General features: G+C 42.5%; 1 pseudogene; it reads right to left on the minus strand.

The window, feature by feature from the left end:
- Positions 1–5377: 5377 nt before the first annotated feature.
- Positions 5378–11041, minus strand: part of LOC102832195 — a 10290-nt pseudogene continuing 4626 nt past the window's right edge.

Below are 11041 nucleotides of genomic sequence, written 5' to 3' on the forward strand. Positions count from 1 at the left end.
CACTGTTTGGGATCTCAGTGGGGAGAGAATTGGGATGAAGGAGGAAGGGGTGGCAGTGTGATCGCATCCATGTGGGGCCTGAGATTGCTGTGGTGTCTGCCTGTTGTTATTGCGTTGGCTCCTGAGGCATGCCCAAGGCAACACATGCCGGCCCATCCTGCATCTTCTCCATAATCAATAGTTACGGTGGGACAGCCAGGACTCAGAGTGTTCACCAATTTCAGAAGAGATCACCAAGCCTTTCTTCCTATTCCTTCTCAGTCTGGAAGCTTCATTAACATCATAGTAACATGCAAGCCTCCACTAACGGACAGGTCGGAGCTGTACACATGTACATCTCCCAGGAATCAAACTGGGGTCTTCCCACATGAAAGGAGAGAATTCTCCCACTGAACTACCAGTATCACTGGCTAGATAGTAACTCATGCTAAAAACTGGACATGCACTCAGCATACAAAGCCTAGAAGTGATCAGGTATGGGGCAATACTGGACCTTAAGCTTGGTGTTCCCAACACATGCCAATACACCATCGATGGGATTGTTAGGTTCTGTTATGTTGATTTTAACTCTTTGTGACCACATAAGACAGAGTAGGGCTTTCTAATCTGTAATCTTGCTCTTTGTTGTTGTTTAATTTTTCATTGAGTGGGTGAGCTTTCAAGGAACCCTGGTGGCACAATGGTTAAGCACTCAACAGCTAAGTGAAAGGTCCATGGTTCAAACCCACCCAGCAGCTCTGAGGGAGAAAGACCTGGTCATCTGCTACCACAGAGATTACAGCCTCAGAGGTCTACCAGGTGAACAGTAACACTAGGGAATGCACACTCCTTAGAACATTCAATCGTTCCAGATCAAAGGGGCAGCATTTGCCTGATGACAAGGTTCAGAAGGCAGGAAGGGTTAGGGAAGAAGGAAAGGAAATAGGAAACACAGGGTGGAAGTGCAATGAGTCATGTTGCATTGTGGGGACAACAATCGATCATCTGAAACAAAAGGTGTGTCAATTGTTGGATAGAAAATGGATTTGCTCTCTAAACCACACTCAATTCACAATAGAAAAATAAAAGAACAGCAATGAAAAGCACAAGACTACAGACTAGGAAACCCTACAGAGTAGTTGTCTTCTGTCCTATGGGGTCACTAAATGTCAAAAGAGATTGACTCAACAGAACCTAACCACCCATGCACTTTCCATTTGAGAAGCCCTGTCTGTACCTTACCCTGAGCATCCTCAGCAAAGAATGGAAAGTACAAAGACTCCCCAGTGTAACTTCACCCTTCTCAAGTCCTTCCTCTTAGAGACAAAGCACTATCGTGGTCAGTGAAGCCCAACAAACGAGAACTCTGTACGAATTCCCATCAGCCATGGAGACCTGGTGGCTGGGGAGGAGAGGACTGGGGAAAAGGACACATTTCATTGCTACCAACTTTTGGAACAAAAAGATCTTGTTGGAACTGCTTGACCCTTTTCTCTGCACAATGTTAGTGGATTTGAGTCCCTTTCTTCTAGAAAAACCACATTGGGGGAAGAAAACAAACTAGATTCACTATTCCATCCAGACACTTTCAATTCAGCAGATGGGAGGCATGTTCTGCACAGAGACTGAGCTCCCTAACAGCGATTAGAATTTTGAGTTGGAAATTTCAAAGCTATTCTAAAGTCAATAAACCACTTAGGACAAAAATAAATATAATGTAACCTTGAGATAATTCTTCAAGGGCAGTCACACAGTGGAGCTATCTCATAATAAGCAACTCTGGGTACTTTTGGAACTAGGTTTCTTGGCACCAAGTTCAAAATAACAAAGTTTATGCTCAATTTCACCTAGGCAGATGACAGAACGTTTGTAGGAGGATCCAAAACACATCTAATTTAACTGTCAGAGTGAAACTGTGCTCAGCAGGAATCTCCAAGGTTGGTTTTCCGGAAGTACATCTCCAGGCCTTTTTTCCAAGGAGGCTCTGGGCACATATTACACCACCTGGAGACTCTGTATGCAGTGTGTTGTTAAGTGTTAATTGACGTTAAGTGTCATTGAGCCGGGCCCTGTATAAGGTTTCGGAGTGGCTGATGGGTTTAAACTGATGACCTTGTGGTTAGCAGTCCAGTGTTGATCCTATAGTGCCCCATCAGTACAGAAAGACAATCTTGTAAGTGGACAACCACCACTACAAAAGCTGTGCTCACCTGGCCAATTGTGTCTTCTGGTTGACTGCTCTTTTGCTGTTTCAAACAGACCATAACTTCGCAGACACCGCAGTACCCATGGAATTGACTAGGGCGGTTCAGCCATCCTGCGCTCAGGGTGGTTTACAGGGTCAGATTGACTCTGGTCACAAAAGAAATGTGAGAATTTTCGCATCCTTTGACGACATGATTTATTTATCACGTAAGATCTTTTGAAGAGTTTCCATTCTCTTAGCTATTTATGTGTCCTCATGTGTTTGCAATTCCCCCCAGTAATTAAACCCCACAGATACCCATGGAGTTCTTGTGTGGTGTTTTAGGATAGGCTCTGGACTATAAACTGCTAGGTCGGCGGTTCAATCCACCAGGAATCCAATGAGTCAGAACCAACTCAACAGCATTAGAAACAGCAGATATCAGCAGCTACTGACATTAGACAATGTTTAAATACTTTTTGTTTACACTGTCAAATAATTTATTGATATTGGAGTAAACAAATATTTTCAATGTGTTTGAATCAGAATGAGTATTTAGAATATCTCAGGTTGTTGTTGTTGTGAAGTGCTGTTGAGTTGGTTCCAACTCATGGCAACCCTGAACTGGGTTTCCAAGGCTGTAAATCTTTCCAAGGCTGTAAATCTTTGTAGGAACAGAAAGCCTCATCTGTCTCCAGCAGAGCAGCTGGTGGACTCAAATAGCCGACCTTGTGGTTCGAAGTCTGGTGTGGATCCTACAGAGCTACATGCTTCTCAGTTAGGAAGTGGTAACAAATTATATGATATTGTTATTATATTTGCTTCTCACCATGGATAAGGCAATGGGACTCCTGGTTTGGCACTGTAGAATCAGGACTGGACTGCGAACCACAAGGTTGGCAGTTCAAACCCATTAGCTGTTCCTTGGAAACTCTACATGATCACTATGAGTTGGAACCTACTCAGTGGTACTTAACAACAACAAATGATAAGGCAAATGAGTATTTCAATTTTAAAAGTAAAATAGTGACTTTGTATTGCACACAAAGGTAAATTTAGTCATAAGAGGATACAGATGATGTAATACATACACATGGTTTTTGAGATCTGAGTTTGATAGGATCTTGCCTGAGTGGCTGGCACAAGGCTCAAGAAAACAAAGTTATGATAAGTTCAAAGGATTCATCAAGGAGAAAGATAAAATCTTGTCTACAGTCATTTTACTCCATAAATATCTTAAATAATTTAGCATGCCAATTAGTCATTCTTTGATACCAGATGGAAGTTTATAAAGCATAATTCACAGCTTGGTTGTGTGGCATTCGTGGTTTAATATACTGTAGGAAACAACTTCTTATCACAATAATAATTATTGGGTACTGGAAAGAAGGGTGTTTGTGAGTCATTGAGGGAAAGGTGAAGGGACCCTCCTGTAAGCACAACACACAGCCTTCTTCTTTTTCCTTTGGAGGACAAGCAGAGTTGGGACTGCAGCGAGGCCCTCGGACTCAATGGACGAGTTGACTTCACTCTGTTTCCTTGCTTCAAATAAATTCCCACTGGAGACTGCAGGGCAGGCTTTCAGGTGAGCTGCCAGTTAGTGAAAGGAGGCAAAATTAAAATTGATGGGGAACTGCTGGCCCCAACCCAATGGGACTAAGACCCCTGAACCTACCACGTCCAAACTCCTGAACCGGAGCGATGATACAGGTCCCTGGATGACGTGGCCCCCATCCTGGCTCTCCACAAAGGCCCGGAAGTGTCATTTCTCCCTCCTCCCCAGCTCTGGACTCCAGAATCTTGCTTCTGGATGGATTCCATGAGCGTGCATGTGTAAAGCATCCAGCACGAAGCCCAGCAGACATTAGGATTTAATAAGGATCAGTTTCCTTGTCTATTATAAGTTACACCCACTACAATGTTCATGTGATTCACTTGCCATTTTACCACACAGCACAGTAAGAAGCATGCCCATAATTAAATAAGCACCACTAGGGTAATTCTGTTTTTACATTTATTGATAACATGATTATGCATTTTATGTAAGCTCCAAGCTTTTCTGCTTATGCAGCATCCTTATCTGTTCCTAAATTTCAAAAAAAAAAAAAAAAAAATCATAGTAGCCTCAGAGGGAAGAGCAGTTTTGTGGCTTAACAAGGTGAGAAAGTAGAGAATCTTCCTTAGTGCAGTAGAAACTATCACTGCCCTCGCTGTCCTTCCTGGCCACCCCATTCCCGCTCCCCTGGTACTCCCTGCCACACAACACAGACATTGAGAGGTCACCCCTTTCTTGTTGCTGCCTGCCACGACTTTGTGGTGGTTGGTACGGTTAACTGCCCCTGAGTTTCCTCCCTGTTCAGATACTCCACACACAACTGAACAAAACATTGCCCAGCCTTGCACCATCCCCATGGTGGGATACAGCTGAGACCGTTGGGATGCATAAGTTTTCCATTGGCTGATTTTCCACTGGCTGATCACCAGGCCTTTGGTCCTCGTTGATGTTGGTCTGGAAGCTCTGCTGAGATTACTCAGCACCATAGCCACATGCAATCCGCTACTGACAGATGAAGAATAGCTGTGTAGGAAGTACACTGACCGTGAATCGAACCTAGATCTCCTGCATGGGAGGTGAGGACTCTACCTCCAAACCACCGGTGCCCCCCTGCTCCCCTGTTTGTACGCTGTCAGGTCAGTCCATGTCATTGAGACTCTGATGGATTGACAAAGTGGCAGCATCAATGGGCTCAAGCGTGGCAACAATAGTAAGGCTGGCCCAGGATCAGGCAGTGTTTCGTTCTGTTGTACATAACGTCGCTACAAGTCAGTACCGACTCGATGGCACCTAACAACAAACGACACAGTAGAACCACCAATGGGGTTTCCAAGGCTATCATCTTATGTCATTAGCAGATAGTCTGATCTGTCCTTCCATAGAGTGGTTGGTGGGTTGGAACCGCCAAGTTTTCATTAGCAACCGAGCACTTAACAACTGCACCCCCAGGATTCCTTTGATCCCTTATCCTTAGTGCTTTTTTAAAAAAAATCCAAAATAAAATTTTATTAGGTTTTAGTGTAATAAATTTTTAATCAAATGATTTAAAATGTTAGAATAACGTTCTTCCCCTTTCCCTTTGCCCAATTTGGCGCTGCTTAATTGGACAAATCCCAAACTCATCTGTAACTGAATGAAATTTCTTTTTGTAGCTCCTATTACTTTAACATATCAGAGGAATTTATGTAGCAGGCTAGAGATCAGAAATAAGAGTGAATAGGTGCTTGAATACCACCCATTTTATCCACTAGTAGCACAGTGTGAGCAACAGAATGTAGATTCAAGGCAGTAGGTCCTTGGATGTAAGAGTTTAGACAGAATCTTCCACAAACACAGGTTTTTGCAGTCTCCAAATCTTGGCAAAGATGGAAAGGAGTAATGTAAGTGTCATATGGAATCCTGGCATGGTGCTTTGGGTTAATGCACTGGACTGGAAAGTCAGTTTGAACCACAAGGTCAATGGTTCAAGCTCACCAGTCACTCCTCAGAAACCCTATACAGGGTCACTATGGGCTGGAATTGACTCAACAGCACTTCACAACAGAGAGTCAGAACCAACTCAACAGAACTTCACAACAGCAAAGTCTTACCAGATTCCTGGCGTGTTGCTGTAGGATATGCACTGGGCTGCTAGCGGAAGGTTGGCAGTTCAAATGCACCAGCAGCTTCTTGGAAACCCTATACAGGGTTGTCATGAGTAAGAACTGACCTGACGGCATTTAACAACAACAGCAAAGTCTTACCTATTATCTAATATGGTTCATACAGAAGATTCCAATAAAGTTAATGGTGCTTGTAGTATTAAGATTGGTAGAACTTCTGGTTGTTCAAATGTACTTCCAAATACTCAAGGGATAACTTTTAAAATTCACTAGGCAAAAATGGAAGCTTATGTAGAGATGCTGATAATAAATGTAGATTTTGTTGTCCTATCATGAAAGGAAATCAAATCAGTTCATTATCATCAAGTTTTAAATCTGAAATTCTCCAAGTTGCCAAAATTGTTTAGGGAGTGCTTTAATTTTGTTCTTGCTGAGATTGAAACTCTGAAGGGATTGCTGGAGTGTAGACTGACACAAGGCTACACTAAAGGACTCTAAGTGGTTGTCATTAAGGCTAAGCGTCTTTATATGGTTGTGGCTGAAGTCTAATTTTCTAAGTTTTTTTTAAGCAAAGCGTATGCATGTCAACTCAGACAAGCCCACAATAAGAAGTCTAAAGATGTTTCAGAGAATATGGGAAGTTCTTCCTTAAAGAATAATCCTTTTTGGAAATGATAACCATTTTAGTTTTAAATTTTTTGAAGTGTGAAGTCTTCACTGGTGTGAGGGTTAAAAGTGGTGTTTCACTATCACAACCTTGGTGAGTCTCCTAGCTGACAGGAAACTTTTAAACTGCTGGAATTGGCCTTACTTAGACATAGCCACAGGAGACTTCTTTTACTGAACAGTGGCTTTCCCTTCATCCACAAATTCGGTGAAGACTTGCTCTGTGTTCTCCTTTGTTGTTATTGCTAAGTGCCATCAAGTCAGTTCCAACCCACAGTAACTCTGTATAGGATTTCTGAGGAGCAGCTGGTGAGCTTGAACCACCAACCTTGCAGTTCAAATGGCTTTGCAGTCTGGCGCATTAACCCACAGCACCAATAAAGCCAATGATATTGAAGATGGAGAATTCTACAACGTCTGTCTCATAGCGGGTCTGGTGCTTGTCCTTCATGGTGAAGATGAGCAGGCAGGCAGAGTGCAAGCCAATCTGCTTGCTCTTGAACTGGGGCAGTGGCCGACTCCTGGACATCTGCTGACAGAGGCTCAGCACCGCCCAAACGTCCTTGCCGAGGTTCCTCAGGCCCAAGGCCAGCTGATCACCAACACCTCTCAGCACAACTTCATCCCACTGCTTGGTGTACAATCCTTATTGCTTTAAAAAGAATTTTTTTTAAGTGCCACATGTCACTGCTAGCAAAGACCAGACAATTCCCAAGGAATATCCCCTTCCATCTGTTTTCTGGAAGCTTGGACTCCCTATGCTCTGCTCAGCCTTAGCAGTTGGGAAGTGCAATTGGGGTCCATCCTCAGCCTGGATGGACCCCTCATCACAACACTGGCTGGACTGAATGTGGGCTCTGACTTGATGTACAGCCATATTCATGCCTCAATCCCCAGGGCTGTGAGGAAGCGTTTGCATCCGACCTCTCAATGTTGAAAGCGGACAGTAATCGACAAGCCCAGTGACGAGGCTCCTGTTGAGGTATGGTGAAACAAACAGGAACCCTCCATCACAATGTGGATATGAATTGTTGTTACTGAAAATCAATGAGCTCCTTAACCCATTTAGAAAAGCACCCACAGTATCAATGCATCACAGTCCCCTTGATTTATAACTAAAGTCAAGAAATAACAATCACCATAGATAACCAAGTCATCAGTCATTTGAAAATGCACCTGGTCATATCAAAATCAGCTCCCAAGTAAATCGCAGAGACCATTTTCAATAAGCTCACCACAAAATGGAAGCCACCAGTGGGTCTGGTTGCCCATGAAGATCCCCTTATATTAAGTGAAATTAGAAATAAAAACCATGTCACTACCAGCAGGCTCTTGATCCACACTGCTGTTTGTACACACACCCCTATAGCTGCTAAAAAGCAAAGAACAGCACCTTCTCTACGAGGGGATTTCAAAAAGTTCCTCAAAACATGGAATGGAAAGATAATGGCATTTGTCCGTGAACTCTTTGCAGCCCCCTCAGATCAACTCTAGTCAATCTCCAGTGCCCTGGGTACTTCAACCATAGCTTTGCATCTGATAGTTACAGCTGACTTTTCTTACAATAGTAGTACCATTCCTGTTTTCTAACTTTGTAAACGTTTTGCTAAGCGCACACACATTTCCCATCAGACTGAAGAAAATAAAATAGAGGGGGCAATGAAAATCCTAGAGTTCATTACAGTTACCAGGCTTGCAAATGAGAATTGGCATTTGAGCTCCAGAATATTTTTAAACTTCAATATTTTGGAAATAAAATGATTCTTAATTTTCAGGAAGAATTATATGGGCTAGAGATCTGTTATCAGATGAGGTGGATTGTAATAGCTCATTTTTACAATTGGCATCGAAATGAAACAAAAGGGTTGGACAACATAAGTGGATGGAAGCATCCAGAAAGCAGATGAAAGGGGACAGCTGTGAGTACAAACTCTTTTTATTTTAATTCTACAGAGAGCCTAAGTGACCTGCCCAGCTAAATGAATCTAAAAACCAGGTGTGTAAGGCAGCCATACTTCATATAATATAAATACTTCATATAATACAAAGCTTAAGAGAAGTAGGAGTGGCTTTTCGCTCTATGGGGTAATGCATCACTTTTTAAACATAAATCCAAGTAAAATATTTATAAAAGGTATGAAAATGAGTCTCTAACCACCTTTTAAAAATCTAACTTCCTTATTTCTAACTGCTCAAACTAATATTCACACATTTACAATGGAAGCTTACTATTATAGTTATATGCTGTATCATTTGATGACACTGTCTTCAGCTGCATTTTCTGGAGAAACAAAATCAGTGAAACTTATGTATGTATATACATAAAGAGAAGCTTATATCAAGGAAATGGCTTATAATTGTAAAGTCCCAAATCCCCAGCAGGAGAGAAAGAGACAGAGAGAGAGCCTTTACTGTGTGTCCACTATATTGGGAGCAGGCCACACCCCCCAAAGAAGCATTCCTTCAATTGATTGGCTGCTCATAGCCACTCATCATAGAGTTAACTCTGCCTGTATTAGGCTGCATCATCATGGTGATAAGCACATCTCAACTACTAAGCCACTGGAAATCCTGGCCTCATCAAGTTGATGCAGAACCCTAACCATTACAGACATGAAGTTTTCTAGCTGTGAAAAGGATGTGATACCTCTGCCGTGTCTTCAAAGGCTATGATATTATAACTCTCCCTTATTCATAAGACTCACCTTTTAATAAAGGTGTTCAAAATTATCTTAGATTGTGGGAGGTGGGGGTGAGGTGAGAGGGTTAACTCCGTGAAAATCTTAAAACCATTCCCCCCATTCCATAACTTGAGGCCTACTCTTCATGATTTGGATGTAAAGAGATGGCTGGAAGCATACCAAGATGGTGCAGAGCCAGTCACTGCTCTTTCTACAAGCAGCCAACAACAGTCAAGTTGTGATTTGAAGGAACCAACATTCCCTCAAGCTGCCTTTAAGGAAAAGAGAAAATAAATACATGGCTACAAATTCTGAGGCAGGAAATGTATTATCTCAGTCTCCTGAGGCACTGGGATCAGGGCCCAAGAGTCTCCTTTCTTCCCCACACCCAGTATCCCACCCTACCTCACCTTACACACACATACACATACCTCTCCTCTAATTTCTTTTGCCTCTTCAGTGCACTGTGTCCCAGACCTGACTCCAAACTCCCAGGAAATAGAATCTGCATAGCCCACCTTGGGTCATATGTCCACCATATTAACAATTAGACAGTCTAAACAGCTCTGACCTGAGGGAGGGATAGAGTCATTTGTTATAAAGGAGGCTCAGGACCCACTCTATGGAGAAGGGAGCAGTTCTTATACAAGACAGATAACTGCAGGACAGGCACCCTACACAGTGTCCAGAAAATATGCAAGAAAAGTCCACACATATAACCAAGTGTCTGCCATACAGGATACATGTTGCTCTCATGTTTCCACTCAGATTTTCTCCTTGGAGTCATGTGCAAAGCATTGTATTGGAAGATAGGTTTTATATTCTTGCAATACTTGGGAAGACTTGTAAAGCAAGCTTTACCTTCGTCTTCCATTGAGAATATGACACTTGCTATACATGTAATCTCAATGAAGAAGCATATTTGTGGTGTTTTCTCCATAAGCATCAAAAACAGAGTGTTCTTCTGACAATCCTCACATTACTAACAGGCTTCCATTTTCCCACATGCCACCAAATACAGGGTTTGTAACATCAGTCATTTTGGTGAAAGCACCACTGATGGCCAATAAATCACATGAAATCTTAAGTCAGAAAAAGTCAATCCCCCCCCCCCAAATATGAAGGAAACACTAACCACATAAATTACACCAGAGGGATACAGTCTTTTCCACTTTTAAATAGAGGCAAACTCTTATTGAGCACCTATGGTTTACCATTCATTTTACTTTCTATATTGTGCAAATGAGTTAACTAATACCCAAGAAGGGACAGACTACTGTTGTTGCTAAGTGTTGTCAAGTCAGTTCCAACCCATAGTGACCCTGTGTAATAGGGTTTCTGAGGACAGCTGATGAACTTGAACTGCCAACTTTGAATCAGTCCAGCATATTATTAACCTACCGCACTACACTTTTCAATTCTGTGACTCAGAAAAACTCTTTGAGTAACAGAAAGATTAAATAATTTGCCAATAAATGTGGAAATAGAATCTAAACCTGATTCTTCCTAAACCCAGGGCCCAGGTTGCTTCTCTTACTCACTCCAAACTCACTATCTTCAAGTCAGTTCCAATTTATGGCACCCCCAGCTACATCACAGTAGAACTGTGCTCCCCAGAGTTCAGTGGCCTGGTTTTTGGGAAGCAGATCATCAAGCCTGTGTTCCAAAGAACCTCTGGGTGGGCTTTTCCACCAACCTTTTGATTTGCAGCCAAGAGCATCAACTATTTGAATTACATGTTGTTGTTAAGGACCATCAAATAGGTTCCAACTCATAGTCACCCTGAATAGGGTTTCCGAGGAGCGGCTAGTGGGTTTGAACCACCGACCTTGCGATTCCAACCAACTTGCAGTCCAGTGTTTTATCCTACAGT

The sequence above is a fragment of the Chrysochloris asiatica genome, unplaced genomic scaffold (genome assembly GCF_000296735.1).
Source record: "Chrysochloris asiatica unplaced genomic scaffold, ChrAsi1.0 scaffold00021, whole genome shotgun sequence".
In the NCBI taxonomy this organism is placed as follows: domain Eukaryota; kingdom Metazoa; phylum Chordata; class Mammalia; order Afrosoricida; family Chrysochloridae; genus Chrysochloris; species Chrysochloris asiatica.